Below are 18,965 nucleotides of genomic sequence, written 5' to 3'. Positions count from 1 at the left end.
ACCTAAATGATTCTCGTAAACTTCAAGACGACATTAGGAACGTTTGGTTATGGTGTAAGAAGTGGTCTATAAAGCTTAACTTAAGCAAAGGTAAATGCATGTGCGTATCACAGCGTACTAATACTACTAATCTGCATACATATCTCCTCAGTAATAGCCTTCTCTCAGTTCTCTCATCGTACAATTGCCTTGGACTAAGCATCACCAGCGACCTTTCCTGGCACATGCATGTCGACATTATATGCAGCAATGCCAATACCATGTTGGGCCATTTGCTTCAAAACTTCTGATCTGCCCCATCGTACTCAAACTCTCTACAAAACATCAGTTCGCTCCAAACTAGAATACGCATACGCCATTCGGCACGCAGCTAACATTACACTCATAAACAGCACAGAACCATTCAAAGTCGTGCAGCCCCTTTCATCTTATGAAACTACTCCCGATATGCTAGCGTTACTATAATGGAACCAACAAAAATTATAAATCATATTATAGGGTTTTACGTTCCAAACCACTTTCTGATTATGAGGCACGCCGTAATGGAGGACTCGGGAAATTTTGACCACCTGGGATTCTTTAACGTGCACCTAAATCTAAGTACGCGGATGTTTTCGCATATTGCCCCCATACAAATGCGGCCGCTGTGGCCGGGATTCGATCCCGCGACCTCGTGTTCAATGAAAACAACACTTAACCTACCAGAACTTTCTTTCCGTCATAGATGCTTCCGTCCCTTTCACTTTTTCATAAAGTCTACCACCACAACCCTTTGTTGAAAGCACCCAACCGTCATACATATAATCTCGCTCTGACCACAGTTTCAAAGTTGGTGTGCCGTCTTCACGTACTAAACATTGTAGCAAGGCATTCATCCCTAGCACAAGCAAACATTGAAACCAGCTTGCCGCCACCGTCACAGCCATCCTGGATACCGACACCTTCAAAACCACCATTCATGAAACGCCACGTTGAATATGTCCGTGTATCTTGCACAAAATTTTTGTTATGTTCACCCCCTCCTTTCTACGATGCCTGCGGGCCTTGAAAGTTGGTTAAATAAATAAATAAATAAGTAAACAAATAAATAAATAAATAAATAAATAGCTCACGGCGTAACCAGCAGCACACGCAAGTACAATATATATAAAAGTCCATATTTTGTCATAATTATTTAGTCCTATCATATACTGGCGCAGGCGTATACAGCTTCTGTCTATTTATAATCAGTAATGCTCGAAGGTCAAGCGAAAACGTAAACAACGTTATCGGTTTTCATGCACTTGAGCTAATAGCTGGCGTACTTAATAACGTACTTTTCAGCTATGAATTAAAGAAAAATTCGTGCTTAAGAGTGCACAATATGTCAAGCAAGTTAAGTCATCATGACCTGGGCGCAGTCATGTTGACATGGTGCTCTTGCATATTGTGTTAGTCGCCAGCAGACTTATCGCTTCAGAAAAAAATGTTCGGGCCTAGCATCATCCAGCGCGCCCTCTACATTGACGTCTACGACCATCGTGCTGTTCACCACACGCACACAAAAAAAGAAAGACACCATAAAGCGTCTTTTAGATGCCGCCTCTAAGCAAGGAATCTCATAGAGATTCCTTACAGAAAAAGGAATCTTTTGTGAGCAATCCTAAACATGTCGCGGATTCGGTTCCGGTTCCTGTGGCTCACTAAACTCGTCCACAAAAGCCTCCAGGCTGAATTTCGTCGGCTTATTGGCGAACTTCTGAGCAATCTTTTGGTTCTCGCGCTCTTCTCGCTTGAACTTGTTCTTGAGGTTCTTGTGCTTCCGATTCCGGAAAGCAGGCGTCATTAGATCAAAATTGGTGCCGAATATTGTCAGTGCATGGTATAAGCACGCCGTTCCTCCCGCGGTCCAGCAGCGTTGACTCAAAGGCCTTTCTCGGAATGACGAATAAGTCGCCTCGGTAATACTCGTCTTGCTTTTCGGACTTTCGAACTTTTGAAAATTATTTTAACAATGTTGAGGCACTAAATTGAAATCCTGCGTCTGGCGGTCACTATCGTTTATTTTTCTCCTCAAATGCAACAAATTCCATCAAAATCGGTTCAGGGGTGATCTCAGAAAAGCGCTTCTGCGTTTACGTGTATTTGAATAGAGCGCATCGGAGTTGGGCCCTAGCTAAAGCTTCCTCTTAAGTGGATAGTGCCTACTGCCTGTTTTGTGAAGTGGAATCACCTTTCCTATCTCCCATTCAGCAGGGATATAACCAGTGCGAAGTGACTTGAGAAATGTTGGTTAGTATAACGGAACTATACTCGCGCGTGTTTTTCAAGAACTTCGGACTTATAGCATCGCAACTAGGGAAAGAAGAGAGGTCCACTTTATTAATTAGATCTCCTAGGTCACACGGGTATACTGTAATAGGACACATTGGAATGGAATACTGACTGTTTAAAAGGGGTGACGAAACGCTTGCCACCGATAAAAAGTTAGAAACAAAAACATCGTTAAGGACAGATGTGCGCTGTTCAGAAGGTATACGGTCTCCCGCGTTATCGTCTCTTGAATCTATGACGCGCGAGAGCTTTTTAGTATCCACGCAGCGAGGACGGATAGGACCGCACTTTCCAGAACGTGCTGTCTGGCGCAACGGGGTGCAGATACGTATTCGTCCGCAGTAAGTTCATGCGCATTCCAACGATACTCACAAGGGCAACGTTTCGCTGATCTGTAGACACGTTTCTTTTTGTTTGATAGGCGTTTCATGTGGCTGTTGTACCATGGTGCCAATTTGTTTGAAGTTATCAAGTGAAGGGGTATATATTTCTCAAGTAAGTCTTTAACTTCGTTCAGTCGGTCACAAAAGTATTAATAAGCTGGCACAATTCTCTGTGGATTGCGTAAAAGTTTGCATGTTTAGAATCACAACTAGTTTTGATTTTGTTTTAGCCTTTAGGCCGCAATAACTTTATTTCGAACGTTAAGATGGAATGATCGCTCAAACCCGGCAGTAAAACAAGATCGGAAGCAAGGTCGGGACGAGTGATGAGTATTAAATCAAGGGTATTGGCGGAAGAGATTGTCCTGGTGGGTTCTTTGAAGTTGTGAAAAGCAAAAAAAAGAAAAGAAAATTACACGTGTCAAGAAACTGTTTTGCAAGAATCGACGAAGGATTCATGCTGGTTGCATCGCAGTCACATGTGAGATTAGGGATATTCAAATCACCGAGCAGGAACGAAGGTAGTGCAGGATATCGCGACAAAACCATGTTAGTGATACTATATAATTGTTTGCAGAGCTGTAGGAAAAACGTGTGGGCGATAACAAGCCTCGAGAATATTTTCTTTGTTTTTGAACTTAAACAAAGGCCCAAGCTCTCTTAAGTTCACTACGAACTGTGATCACTACAAACTGTATTTTTATGAGAACACCACCGCCTTTCCGAGTGGCGTTGTCACAACGAAACAGAGAGAACTTTTCCAAGAATAGTTCACTGTCCTTTATTAGTGGGTGCAGTCATGTTTCAGTGCGCACAATTATTTAAGCATTGCAGGTATCAATAGCTCAGTTTAGAAGGTCATGTTTGCTATTAGTGCTGTGTATATTACAAAAGAAGGCATGAAGCGGGCAAAAATCGCACCCACCACTCCTCTCAATTTCCTATTCATTTGCGCGTGGCGTGTTACTCGCATGATGGTTATGTGATGCCTCATTCTGGGCATGCTCTACTACGGCGCCACCAGTAACATCGCACGCGCACTCTTTTTTTGTTGATCAGAAGCTTCTTGTAACGGAGCTGAAAAGGCGGCGCACCAGGCGGCTACTCCTAGCAATGCGCGTGGCAGCTGAGAAATGCTCACTGACCACGATGTCCTTGTCTGTAAGCTCACTACGCCCGAAAAGCACGGCCTCTTTTACTTTGTCATTTGAAAATTCAACCATGATAGGACGGGGTTTCTTAAATTCAAAGCGCCTTAAGTGATGAGCTCGTTCCGCAACATTATGTAATGGGCTTTCGGGCACGCAAGTTAGGGCGTCGATTACATATGCCTCGCACTCTGCCCATCATTCGCGCGAATCAGGCAAGCCTCGCAAAAGTACATTTTGGCGCCGTGATCTGTTCTTTAATTCACTGAGCGAAAGATTTAGTAAGTTGTTCCGAGTTGTCAAACTGCTCAACGAGTCCGGTCGCGTTTACGTGACTCCTGACAAACACATACCCACACCCCAAGTACATTAACAAAATCACAAGGGGCAAGGAAAACGACCTATGTAGGCTCTGTTCACAAACGGGGACACTCACACACATAATGTGGGAATGCACCTCGCTCCAGCGAAACTGACTGCACAGCCTGGCTCAGTTACGGGGACGTCGACCGACAGCTTGAACTGGTGGACTGGGCGGAGAAGGCCAAGCAGGCCCAGGCCCTTACTTAAGCCCGATCCCTCAACGACCTCCCGCTTTCCGTTTCCCTTTTCAATAAAGTTTACGACCACCGTCACCTTGCTTTCAACATTATCAAGTGATATAGTGATGTCATCGAGGGTGTCCAATTTTTTCCATGGAAACGATGTTTTCTTTTATAATTTTTTACTAGTTTTGATGGCTTTAACGTCCACAAGAAGTTAAATTTGGCCCTTTACCGACAGCATTGCACGCGTTTGTAAATCTTTGAGCAAGCCAAAGAGGATGGTCATCTGCTCAGTAACATCATCAGGCTGCTTATCAAGTTCTAACAATGCAGACGTTCTAGTACCAGGTCCTGGGTTCCTTAAAGCGTCACCACAGGTTACCAGCAAGAAAATCATATGAAAATACTCGCAGGCAACATCACAAAGCACTCGAGGCCACCGGAGCAAAAGAAAACAAGGGTCATCGTTTTCTTCTTTTAGCATATAAAGAATACGGCGAACACACCTGCGAAAGGCAAAGGTGAGGCAGATGAGCCAGATGAGCCATGGTGTCGCTGTTGCACACGTGCCCTCTGAAAGTGGCTGGTTGCCGGAGCCAGCTTATATAGCTTCGAAGAATTGATCACGTTGGCAATCTGGTTTCGTGACTCTAGCCTTGACGCATCAAGGGCGGTAAGTCCAAGAAAATGCTGTCATCATTGTTTTGTGGAAATTCTTGTGGCATCCGAGGCTCAAGCAAACATTGTGAACTTGCTGGCACGTCCAGAGTGAGTAGAACGCCAAACAGGGCAAGCATCACGTGAACCTGCGAAAGGCAGAGGCGAGGCATACGAGCCACGTTGCCGCCGTTGTCCACGTGCGCACTCATTTATAGGCTATACAGACTTAACGACCCACATGAGTGCATGTGCTGAAAGACGTGGCACGAAAGCAGGCACTGACTATCCTGCAATACCAAGTGCACGCGAAACACATGCGAATTTTTTGTTCTTACTCACTGTCCTGTGTAATACCTACGGTCTTCAAGGGGGCACTAAAATAAATGAAGGCATACAATATTATAAAGGAACCCAGCGCGTCATTTACACTTAAGCACGCTCGTCTAATCCAAATTAAGCGCCACCATCATCATTGTCCATAGCTGAAGGTAAGGAGCGCGAGACCGCACCTGTGGTGAAAAAGAAGACTCGATCCTTTCCTTCGGTGAGGCTGCCGTTCTCGTCTCCTTTTAGGCTCACTTTTATCACCGGAAACAGGCTTTGCTAAAAGCAGACATCTAGAGCAAAGCAAGAGGCCCCTGCGAGGATTAAGCTACAAAGCACCCCCGCTTAGCGCCAGACGTCGTTTCCTTTCCCACACGCCATCCGCCCACGGCCTGCAGCCGGACATGTCGCAACACAGCGCCGAACGCGTGGGTGACGAAGACCAGCGTCCACCGATGCCCCGTCCGCTGCTGGCCTCCCTGATGGGCAGCTGGGTCGGAACGCTGTGCATGGGCACCGTGCTGGGCTACTCGTCTCCCGCTAAGTACAGCCTGGAGCGTACTTTCAAGGACGGGCTGCACGGGTTCGACCTCAGTGTCAACGACTGGTGAGAGATTGGCGCCTACCTCTTGAGACATACCGCGTTATTCTGCCATGCATAAAGAGACGGCGGCATTAAACATCAGTTTTTCTTACAGCTTTTCATGCCGAGATGTTGCGTTTTTCTACTAAAACCATAGAACACTAATTTTGAATTACCGCTGTCGGATCTTGCTGAAACTTCGCAGCCAGGCCGCCTTTTATGGTGACAATTGCATTGTAAATTGCATGTTCTGCCAAGAAAAAGCTGTCAATTTGCCTTCGTGTGCGCCTCGCGGATGCAACACCGGCCAATTGGCGAAACCAATTTAGGAATGATGGTTTGCCGTACTGAAGATGCCGCAAGCGACATAGCTGCTATGTTTCAAACATTACTGACTGCGAGGGGCGCACACAACGGGAAATTTGCAATTTTTTAAGAGAAGACCTGACTTCGTGCTGGTATGGCGTATCTGGGATCTTGGTATCTTATAACCATTGTGAGCGTCGTAGCAAGTCGCAACGGTATAAAAATGAAGGACTGAACTGCACAAACATCGAGAATTCAATATTTGCAGAGTAGATAAAATTAAAGGTACTGGCGTAATTAGAGCTCATGCAGTCTGAAATTAGGCGACATTGGACTAAACGTCTATAAAGCCTGCACCGTCATACATAAAGACAGGTTGAGGCCGAGTAGCCGTACAGCACAGTTTTGGGCACTGCGCATTGCTTGCCCAAGGCAACGGCATCCAAAAGTCGGCTTCACCAGTGCCCACGAGAAGCGAGACTTAGTTGCAGAGTGGGTAAGATTTACGGTACAGGCATAAATAATGCTATTATTGTCGCACGTTAGCCGCCTTTCACCATAAACTGCAGTATATATATCCCGTATCGGCACACTTTCTTCTTCTTAAGAAAAAAAAATGGCGAGGGTCAGCCTAGATTCAATGCTAAGAAAGACAAGGGAATAAGACGGAAAGAGTGAGTTATGGGTATGTGAAAGAGACACAAAGGCGCAGCCTAGAGAAATATATTCGCCTGCCGTGGTTGCTTAGTGGCTGTGGTGTCGGGCTGATAAGCGTGAGGCCGCGGGATCGAATCCCGGGCCCGACCGCCCCATTCATATGGGTGCGCAATGCGAAAACACCCGTGTTCTTAGATTTAGGTGCACGTTAAAGAACTGCAGCTGGTACAAATTTCAGGAGTCCTCCAGTAAGGCGTGCCTCCTAACCAGATCGCGGTTTCGGCACGTAAAACTCCATAATTTAATTATTATTTCGAAATCTAATCAACATTTACCTGAATAGTTATTTGAATCGCTATGTACGTCGACCTTGTCTGTTTTGGCGTCAACACTTGTTTGACCGTTTCTCTAGTTAAAGAAAGAAAAGTCTGGCAAGTAACAGTGCCAAGTGGGATATAGAACAATTCGAATCAAAAATGTCATTTTTTTTTGCAAGCTTAAGCATGTACATGCAGCGGTCAACAGAAAATATTTGCTTTAACAATTTTGAGAGAGACACGTACATGCCTGCACCAAAAATAGAAAAAAGGAGTTATCGAGTGCACGGTGGCTATGACGTGTTTCCGGCTCCTGCAGTCTTGGAGATTCGCTTCCGCTACTCTGAGGGAGCCGTCTCTGGAGCTGCGATTAGGACGCCATCATATTATAGAAGTTAAGTGCAAGAGTTGTGATGGAGCAGAATCAACCAAGAGAACTGGCTGGATTTAGAAAGGGATAATAACCAATCGATCACATTTGTGTAATCAATTAGGCAAACAAAAACATCGGCGCACTAAAACGGACGCTTCTTTCTGGCTTTCATAGATTACGAAAAGGCTTTCGATTCAGTAGAATTATCAGGGTTAAGGAATTCTTGCGCAGTGAAGTAGTACATGAAGCAAGGGTGGGTGTTTTAGAAAATATCTGTAATAACATTCACAGCTACCTTTGCAAGGAAAAGTGGAAGGATAACGTTGAAGACAGGAGTAAGGCAAGGAGACACTCTTGCCTAGGCTATTCATTACATGTTTAGAAACATTAGGAGTGAGGATCAAAGACGAATATGTCAGGAACCGGTCGTTTAAAGCTGACAATGTTCTGTTCAGCAAGATTGGAGATGACTAGCAAGAAATTATTGTGGACTTCAGCTGACCGTACGGAAGAGTAGGGTGGAAACGGATATGCAGAAGGCGAAGATAGTGCATAATAGTCTGGCGAAAAAATGAGAATTTGTGACCGGCAGTCAGCCCGCAGAATCTGCGAAAGAGTGCGCTTATCTAGGCCAATTAGTTACAGGGGACGCCGATCAAGCAAAGGAAGTTTACAGAGGAGGAGGAATAAATTTTAGTACAACAGATTTATGAGACCTAGGCGTCTCTACCTAGATCACGGCTTCTAGCCCTCGGGTCTTCTAGGCCTAGCCCTCGGGTCTTCTAGGCCTAGCCCTCGGGTCTTCGGCCTGCTGGATTTACATAAGTTGGCCTTCTGGTACACAGCTGAGCAACGCGGTCTCCCACTGCTTTCTGGTCTTGTCCGTTTTATTCTGTGTGGGTGCCCGAGGACAAGCCCAAACCATATGTTGTAGGTCTGCCCTTTCCTGACAATCTACATTTGTCCGTGTAAAGGTTCGGGTAGTAGCGGTGGTAGGCCACCGGATTCGGATACGTATATGTTTGTAAGAGGCGCCATGCCGTAGCTTGCCGTCCACTTAGCGAAGAAGTTTACAGAAGAACAAAACTAAATTGGAGCACATACGCGAAACATCGTCATATCATGACCGGCAGCTTACCGCTATCCTTGAGAAGTTATTAGAGACTTAAAATTGGGGTCCCAAGCTCCTTCGGGCCCCAAGAAGGTAGCGGGTCACGAATGAGCATGCACAGAACGCAAGGCAGCCTTCGGTCTTTGTGATGGAGTAAACCTAAACACACTAAACGCAAAAACTATCGTGAGTTCCTCAAGCCACCTTGGGTGGCTCGCCTGGGCGACGAGCAGTCGCGGGATAGCCAAGAGAAGCATACGAGCCGCAGCCATCCAGGGCTCAGATCGCTCAGTCAAGTTATGGCGCCAAGCACGACCGGCCACAAAGCTTCGTATTAGTGGTCGCGTTTCACCTCCAACTTAAAGCGGCGTAAAAGAATTCGTTGCAGAACAAACGTGCAGTGTTCCGGGTGATATTCGGTATATTTAGAGGCAAGAGACGCGGCGCAACGCAAGAAAACCCGAGCTGAGGTCTGGTTGACGTCCTTCGACACGTGCCTTGTGATAATAGGCATGAATTTTTAGGTTGGCTTGTGGAAGGTCGGAATACACTCAAACTGAAAATATCTTCCGAAACACTTCGTGGCACATCTGTTTTTATTAACGGTTGCGCAGAAAATTAATAGATACGATTATATACGTCAAGCGTAAGCTGCCTTTGCCTATGGTCACCTGCAAGGTTTAAGAAAAAGTACCTGAATGCATGGACAAATGGCGAGTAGAAAAATACAGGTCCGATGCTTTGTGACAGTCAATGCTATGCGTAGCATTTTGCAGGTGTCTCGCTATCGAGTCTTGGTTTGAGCTGTGAAATGGCGTAAGGTGTCCATATAAACGTGTCCGCGACAGATTCCTGAGACATGGGACTGCTGCAAAAAAAGAAAAAGAAACAGAGCTACTCGGTCCATTGTAATAGAATGCCAAAAATAACCGCCCAATTAGGACGATAGGGCACTTCCTCCTTCCGAACGAGGTGTGGTTCAAAGTTGACAGGAGCATTAACTGCACATTGGTCGAGATAGTCAAGCAGACATCCAGAGTATTTGAGGAAAAAGAAAGCCAGCACAGCTAGCGCAATGATGTCATCTAATGAAGCGGACCTTGTGTCAGCGATGTAGCAGCAGTAGTGGTGGACATGCGCACAAGCCTCGTCCCCTTTTTGTTGATGTTCATTTTTGATGTTACTGATTGTTGACGAGAGGTACGTACGAGTACGGTACATATCTAAGGTAATTAATGCATGAATTATTTTATTGAGAACGCGAGGACCGAAGGTCGCTCCTCGGGGAGTAGGTAATTACGAAGGAGAGGTAGACACCCACTACATCGGGCGAGCCAGGTCACTAGGAATGCCGGAGTGGGCTAACATGACTATAGTCGGATACAACTTTAGAAGAAAGGGGACGTTTGCTCCTCCGAGGCGGAGGTACACGAGCACCCACTAATGGGCGTGCACTCTGGACTAACGTCATCAGCCGGATGGCCGGTGAGCCCGCTGACGGAGAAGATGGCCACCCGCGCTTCGAACTGGGCGAAGTCGCGTCAACTCTGTGCTTCAGGCCCTCGTCAGAGGGAATTGCAGAACAGTTTGTGATGGTCTATCATGCCCGAAATATTACTACGAGCTTACGATGGGGCATTTCTGCCGCGTGCGTTTATTCTGAGCCGTGATCCGGCGAAGGAACATTGAAGCGAGCATCGCTGGCGCTACGTATTACGCTTTCCCTGAAAACAGGATCCCGCGGTGACCGCTACGAAGACACATCCTGCGTGTTTGTTCCATGTTGTTTTATTCAGCTCTCGAGTGACGTTACGACGAGAAAAGTTTTCCAAAGACTGGTGCCTACTGTTAGCGGCGGGTGTGTTCGTGTACTGTGTCGCTGCGTTTTTCGTGGTACGGGGTGAACTGATGGAGCAAAACCATTCTCAGGAGAGATCAGAAAAGTGTGCGCGCATGAAACAAGCTAACGAGTGTCTCAACAGAAAACATTTGCAGAAAAAGCCTTCAACGCAGAGATTTCTCGCCGTCAACTTAGCGTGAACGATCATTGTCAGCAGTGAGATAGCCGAGCGTCTAGCAACGGTGTTCGAGCGTTGTTTAGCACCGTCGATTGGTTGCTGTCCACCAGTGCTCACTGCACCTGCAAGCTGTAGAATGCATGCTGTGGAATTGTGAAAGCACAAACCAAAAAATATAAATATTATGCTGTTTAATACCAAGAGTATTTATTTAAAACGATGAATGAAGCATTTTTGTACCTTCCTGCCTCGACCGTATTCTCGCCTCAGGTTTGTAATGGTTGCGATAAATGTATTGTTTTATATAAGTACTTTTTCAATAGCAACTGATTCATTTTAAGCTTGCAAAATGAGTAGATACACCGTGTGCACGTAAAGAAGCGCAAAAGCCATGCAGATCTGCTCCTTCTACTTTTGTCACTTGCAATGAAGCTAAAGAGCAGACGACGGGCAGCGTTGTAGAAGGCACAGGGTTATTTTTCTGCCGCTATCCGGCATGTGCTTTAGCACATGAGAGCTATACTAAAGCAGTCATCAAAATACAAAAGTCTTTATTTATGCCGAGAATTACGCGTTTGAACGAGCACGATTTTTCGAGCGGTACTATTGTAGTCGCGGCGGCAATCGGCTGTCGCGCTTCGGTCATATGGGCGGGGCCTACCCTTTTTTCTAAAATTGTATCCGACTATAGGCGATCGTTGTTTTCGAGAATGTTCTGTAAAGCTTCAATATAGCCAGTTTTTTCATGGGCGCCACCATGGATGGATGGATGTTATGAGCATCCCCTTTGGAACGGGGAGGTGGGTTGCGCCACCAAGCTCTTGATATTATACTGCCTAATGTCTTACCTAGGTTAAACAATAAAAAAAAACACCATCAACTACCCCACACAAATTTTCTGATCCCCTATTGCGAACTGTGCTTTTGCACGTCTCCGTCTTTTGTCGCCCCTACATCCACCAATCCTCCAATCGCCTCTTACTAATGCCTATTGCGGACATGATTGCTTTAGTACTGCTCCCGCTGAACCCAAGGGCTTCAAGGAGGCCAGTGGTGCCGAAATCGACCGCTGGGTAGACGTCTTCACATTCTAATAAAACATGCTCCATAGTTTCCCTAGCTTTACCGCAGCAAGCACACGCTTCTTCTTCCTTGTTATATCTCGCTTTATAGGTGCGTGTTCTAAGGCATCCCGATCTCGCTTCGAAAAGTAATGAGCGTCCCTTTGAGTTATCATAAATGGTCTCTTTCCTGATTTCATTTTTTCCTCTTAAGTAGTTACTCATGGCAGCTTTCTTTTCTATTGCCGCCACCCATGAGATTATTTCAGCTTCTCTGATTTTTCGGTTGACCTTCTTTGTCGCTGAGTTGCCCAACCTACAAGCTGCATACTTGCTGGTAAGCTTCCTAGTTCTTTTCCTCCACTCTGAATCAATGTTTTTCCTGTACAGGTACCTGAACTCTCTCCTAGCCCATTTACTTTCTTCCATGATCCTCAGCCATTCTTCATACTCAATTTTACTTCGAGCTTCCCTCACTTCAAAACTTGTCCAGCCCATATCACCATACAGAGCTTCATTTGTAGTCTTCCCGGGAGCGCCCAATGCGAGGCGACCCACTGACCTTTTTGTTCCCGTCGAGTCCTGATTGTACCCCTGATTTAAAGCAAAAAACCGCATTTCCAAAAGTAAGTCCTGGAACCATTACACCTTTCCACATACCTCAGAGGACCTCCTACTTATTGTATCCCCATAGCGCTCTGCGCTTCATTATGGCTAAATTTCTCTTCCCCTTCACTGTTATTGTTTTTTCCTGTGTTTCCATATATCTATTGCCTTCGTTTATCCATATACCAAGATATTTATATTCTCTCACGCGAGGTATTTCCTGGCCCTGTATCCCCACTGTCTGTACACTGTTTTCATTGAATACCATAACACCTGATTTTCTAACACTAAATTTCAAACCTAAATTGTTGCCTTCCTGTCCACAGATATTAGCCATACGTTGCAAATCGCTTTGCTTGTTAGCTAGCTACACAATGTCATCCGCATAAAATAAACCTGGGAGCTGCTGCTCTACTACTGTACCCGCCTGTTTTTATGAGGGATTAAACCCGATATTACTCCCTTCTAGCGCCCTCTCCATCCTCGCCATGTACATCATAAACAGCAGCGAGGATAAAGGGCACCGCTGCCTCAGTCCCTTGTTGATATGAACTTTCTCCTCGCTCCTCATCCCTTCCCATTTAACGCAAACGGTATTTTCTAGGTAAATTTCTCTCAAAAGCTGTAGATAATCGTCACCTAAGCATTCCCCTTCCAGAATATCCCACAAAATGTTGCGGTATACGTAGTCATAGGCTCCGGTAATGTCTAAAAAGGCCACAGGCAACGGTCTGCTTTCTACTTTTGATATTTCAATACACAGCCCTATTGCAAAAACCAGCGTCTTCCAGTGTAAAATTAGCGCGTTTCTTGGCACTGGATCGCACGGGGCAGGTTGGCGTTCGCTGGGACTCACTAGGACACCAATGAGAACACTGGATATTAGCTGGATCACACTGGAAGAGACGCTGGTTCCCCTGCCATGACGCTGAGGCGCACTGGTTTGTGCTGTACAGGCGCTGGCTCTCCCTGCAGTTCGCTGGTTCACGCTGGAAACTGCACTGGTTGTGTTTGTGCCGCACTGGTTCCAGTACGCAAAGAACGAGTGCTGCTGAATATTAAGTGCTTTATACAATTTCATCGCTTGATACTATGTGGCATCTTGGAATAATGGTGTGTGAGCTGGTGAGCTGCCCTGTTTATTCATGGACATTTGACACTGCAGATCACTTTCGTTATTTTCATTTTCTCTTTTGATTGGTCGGATAGCCAAATTCTTGAACGAAACCACGCAAACGCATAGGACGCCGCTTTTTTTAGTAGTTCGTACGTAACATATGACTGGGAGTTGTCGCTGTTGTCGCAGTGTTGTGGAGTGGACATGAAATGCAGGAATTGTTCAGACGCGCGCGGACGGACACCGAGTTCGAAGGTTATCGGTGACTGATATTATCGCACTGATAACAAAGCTGAGGTGATTCGTGCGCTTCCACTTTCCCTATTGTACTAAAGAAAGTTGTGAGGCTCAAATACACACATTTTATCTTTCGGCAGCTACCCATGCCGAGATCGGTCCCCACCGAAGCTTAGGCCTAGCGTATCCGCCGAGTCCGTCTTCACGCTATTGGCGCGTCTAGGCTCAGGAATCAAGAACTCTAACAAGGATAAATCACTCTAGATTTCAGCTTTCGCATCGGTGTTCTTAAATAAACAATTATTTTCATGCCTACAGTGCCAGCACAAGAAGCGATGACCGCCAATGTGACGCGTCATAACCACAGGTATATGTGCTATCGCCGAAGGCTCCAAGCACTAGCCTGCGCTTCTCTGACGAAGATATATGACTAGACAGACGTGTTAACTGAAAGACATCACTGAACTAACAAAAATTTGCATATCCATCGCGTGAAGAACAAGAAACGGCTATCGAAATTTCTGTATTAAAAAAAATATATACGGTGTCCAGGCACTGAATATTTAACGCGCTAGAGCTATTTTTCGCACCAGTAGCCAGCGCCCCCCAGTACGCTGCACCTGCCCAGCGCCCCAGCATCCAGCGCACGGCGCTCGGCCCATAATCAGGCGCACTGGGTCTCAGTGGCACTGGCTTTTGCAATAGGGTGAGTAAGAACAAACAAGTTATCATCCAAGCGCCTACCTATTCTGAAGCCATTCTGAAGCTCTACCAAAATGCCATTATTCTCTTCCCATTCTTGAAGCTTTAATTTGATTCCCTGCATTGCTAGCCTGTATATTACTGATGTGATGGTCAATGGTCTATATGAGTGAATTCTATGTTTCTCCCCCTTACCTTTATAAATTAAATTCATTTTACTTTGTCGCCAACTGCCTGGTATTCTTCTATATGTTAGTTTTTTTCCACTGCTTTGACCAGAGCTTCCTTACTTTTTGGTCCTAGTTCATTAAACAGCCTAACGGGAACCTCGTCTAGTCCTGTGGCTGTGCGCTTGTGGCTGTGTGGCTGTGTGGCTGTGGCTGTGTGGTGTACGCGCTGTTTGAGCCTGCAATCATCCTCGGCGATCAGTTGTGTATTTCTGAAAATTCAATTCACTAATGAGATCCTACTGCAGCATTCTCCTTTAGTTCTAAGCCGTGCTTTAGGCGCAATGAAACATACTTGACTATCGTAACATCATGGGTACCGTTCTGCTGCGTTAGATGTGCTGTTATACTTTGACAAGCGTTCAAACTGTTAGCTGCAGATTACATTGCGTGATTACTTGGTTCGGTGGACGAACTGCGCGAGTGTCCTAAGCAGTGGTAGATGCTGCATTACAGATATCTTTGTTCCATATGGCGCATGGCCCAAGCATGCGGCATCAACGTTTATAGATCTACGAACGTTGTGTGGCGTGACTATGCGAGGTCGTACTGCGGCATTAGCCCTTTTTCTCTTTTTTTTTTCCAGGAATTGGATGTTCATCCCGTTCTCTACGACGCTCTGAATTTGTCCTCAAAAATTGCATCCTTTTAATGCGATCCCTCTCTTATATTACGGCTTTACAGTGCAAAAAGGATAATGCCGAAGCACATAGTTTAAGTATGTATCATGCTGGTTCACCAACCGCAGTGACGGCTGTGTTGTGCAGCGCGATTGGCCACATTCAGGAAGCTAGCAGACATATCATAGTGATTTCAAGTATACTAGACTTCGAATGCGTGAGAACGGTGTATCACAAATATTTGATAGCGCCTGCCGCTTAGATGTTTTGTGATTGCTTAGTTTCGCCGTACACGAGCATGCGCTCTTTGTTTTAGTCCCTACGCCAAGCGATCAGACAGTGAGCAGATTTACCATTTCATGCAGGTAATACAGAGACGTCGCTTCCCTTCATTGAATTAAAACTGATATACTCAATATAGTTCACCAAGCATACACACACCGCGTCTGATAATGCGCGTCACATGTTTGCGCCCTCAAGAGATATATTTTCCGCATGTTGTAGCTACCAATGCACCGAAATGCTACAGACTGGTTCCGCGACGACCTTGTACGAACGGACATGCGTAATTTTCACTGAATACGAGCTAAAACCTCTCCAAATCGTTCCGCAGCATGCGACAGAAATACTTTCCAGCAGCTCCGCGCAGGATCCACAAGCAAGAGCGGAGGAAAGGTTTGCCTTCCGCCCTTTCCTCTTTGCCCAATGAAAAGGTCTATAGCGATGTAGAAAATGTTGTGTTGGTGAAGATTGAAAGTAGGACAGTGCAAAATGAGATGCTGTAGGTTGGCTTTGCATACGAAGTGAGAGAAGGTGCATATTTGGGAGGTATAGGTGTCAATGCCCTTGTTCCGATCAGCCAACAAGTAGCATTTGTGAATTATGTCAGGGGTAGTGGCTGTATTGGCAAGTAATTTCTTAATGAACATTTCCTGGGTTTGGCTGAGGGCGAGGTCCTTGTCTGAAGGGGAGTGACATGTTTGAGTCTCTCCCTGTAATTGTTCTTCAGGAAGCGGCGTACTAGTGCCGTTTCCAAGTGAGAGTTCGGCGGTAAATGCGCATAGCAGTGGTCACCGAGATCGGGAGAGCCCCGTAGGACAGGTTTCGGATGAAAAGGTGATTGGGAGGTGGCAATACCATGCCCTACCTCGTTACTCCTCTCCTGGGGTGCCACGTGTTTCGGCGTCCAGGTGACCCTCGCGATAATGTAGTTATGCTTGTACTGGATAATCTGGCGGATGCGTAGAGAAGCGGTATCTTCCCCTTTAGAGTCCTCAATGTCTTTTAATGCTTCGAATCAGTGGGTGCAGATGGTGGATGGCACTGTATTGCATTATGAGGCGGTCCAGGTGGCCAAATATTCTGCCTTTGCCGCAGTCGCGTGCAGTGCTTAAAGTCAGGAGGCAGGGGGGGCCCGATGCAGGCCCCCCTCTTTTCATTTTTAAAGGAGAAGCCCGGCCCCCATCAGAAATTCAACTGTAGCACTGCGGCGCCCATTCCACAAGCACTGGAGGTGATCTTACTACTAGTAGTGTCTTGTGGGTGACAATTTTACCTACAATTTTTCGATTAATAATTTATTCGCGATTATTCAGTTCATTTGGCATGATCAAATACAAGAAAGCAGGTACTTCTCAATTTGTTTAGTTCTGGATAATGAGTGCTATGTGATACTAAAGACGCATGCATTTTGTCGACTTTTGTAGGCAAATAGGTTTCAAACCATAAAATACAGTGCCTGAAGTTGTCAATGAAGCAAGGCCACTAAAGTTGTTTATTGCAGCTTGACTGATATGGTTTGAGTTCACGTATCTTTAAACAGCCAATTAACTTCTCAAAAAAAAGAACCTTCCTAAAATACAAAGTGTTTCGAAGTGCTCGACTGAATGAATCTGCACATAAAATAAATGCCGGAAATACACAGAATAACTTACTTCTTTGCAGAATATCCACAAAATGTTCTTTAATTCTAGACAAACAAGCTTCACTGCGCGGCGGGAAGTTGTTTTTTTCAGCGCCAATAAAGTAAACAAAAAGGAAACGTCCGAAACACAACTCCTGTGGCCTGTGACAGTTGTGACGCAACGTACTGTCAAGTAGAATCACATTTGACCATGCAAGAAGGCCGTAGTATGACAAACATCAAATCCTATATTCCACGGAGAGCCACGCCACATTCTTCGCAGCCCCTGCGCGTTTCCTTCTTTTTATGCTTTTCTATGTGCGTAATACCACTCTTGCTTTCGACTCCAAGTTTAACCTTCTTCAGAGTCTGAAGGACTCTTCTGAAGGACGCTCACTGATTGCCCTTTTACGGCAGTTTCTTTGCGGAAAGCTGCCCACACATATGCTCCGTCCAACTACGACGTGTGCGATAAAAGGGGAGGGGTGAGCGCTCGTAAGAAGGGGAGGAGAAGCATCGGTAAGCTGCGTTAGCGGAGTCGCCGCTGCGCGTGGCGCTTTGGAGTTCAGCGGCGTGCGCGATGTGTTGTAGTTAATTTGCGATGGCTTACAATGACTTACATTAGTGGTGTGCTGCTAAGTACAAGGTCGCAGGATAAAATCGCGGCCACGGTGGCTGCATTTCGATGAGGGCGAAATGTAAAAACACCTGGGTACTTAGATTAAGGTGCACGTTAAAGGACCCCGGGTGGTCAAAAGTAATGCGGAGTTACCCACTAGACGTGCCTCATAATCAGATAGTGGTTTTGTCACAGAGAACCACATAATTATATTTAATTTAAATATCTGAAAACAATTGACAGTGCAACGAAGTGCGGGTATTTGTTGATGGGGTGCTTAAAATGGCTTTGGTGGAGACGGGTACAAGTAGTTTAGTATTGAGTCTTACTAAGTGATGTTTCGGTGGGATCAAGCAGAGCGGGTTGCGAATCAGTGCGTCCTGTTAGTGTGCGTACGGTCGACTTTTTGCTACCGAATTCGTAATTATTTGCCGATGCGTTCACAACGTAATTTTAGGCGTTGACTTTTTGAAGCAATGTGGTGCTATAGTTGACTGTCGAACTGGCAAGTTGTCAGTATGGGGCAACATTCAGTCCGGGCTCCAAGAGGACAACAGCCTCCGCCACGAAAGTACATTGCCTGTTTTTCGAGATACCATCAGGGCAGCCTTGTCACTTGTTTGCGTTCCGCTTGCTTGCATCAGCGCTACACGCTATATTTGATGCCACTTTGGATGCAATTGCTTTGACCTGTGCAAAAAACAACATCGTGATCCCGCACTGACTCGTGCGAGTGACGGACGGGCGTGCTGGTTTGGGCCCTGCGAATAACTCCATGGAGCCCGTGATACTCCATGACGGCTTGAAACTCGTCGCTTTACGAGAAGACGCGCGTTTGACAGTGGCTTCACTGACAGATGCATATGCACCAGGCGAAGCGGCAAACCTGGGTTCTGTGGACTCCCGTCTTCACATGGTAAACAAGTAATTCAGTACTAGTGAGCACCGTGCCTTCTTCAATCTTCAATAAAGACAGCTGCTTGTGTTAGACTTTATGCCGAAGCGTCCTTGATCCCCGAGTCTCGCACACATTGCAGGAGCAGCACAGGTATGGCGCATCCGATAAAACAAAAGCGGTACCCCGCCTCCCAAGTAGAGCTCAAGATAATCGATGAACAGTTCGCGAAATGCTTCA

The sequence above is a fragment of the Dermacentor andersoni genome, chromosome 4 (assembly GCF_023375885.2).
Source record: "Dermacentor andersoni chromosome 4, qqDerAnde1_hic_scaffold, whole genome shotgun sequence".
NCBI lineage: Eukaryota > Metazoa > Arthropoda > Arachnida > Ixodida > Ixodidae > Dermacentor > Dermacentor andersoni.
Note: the sequence above shows the minus strand (reverse complement) of the source record.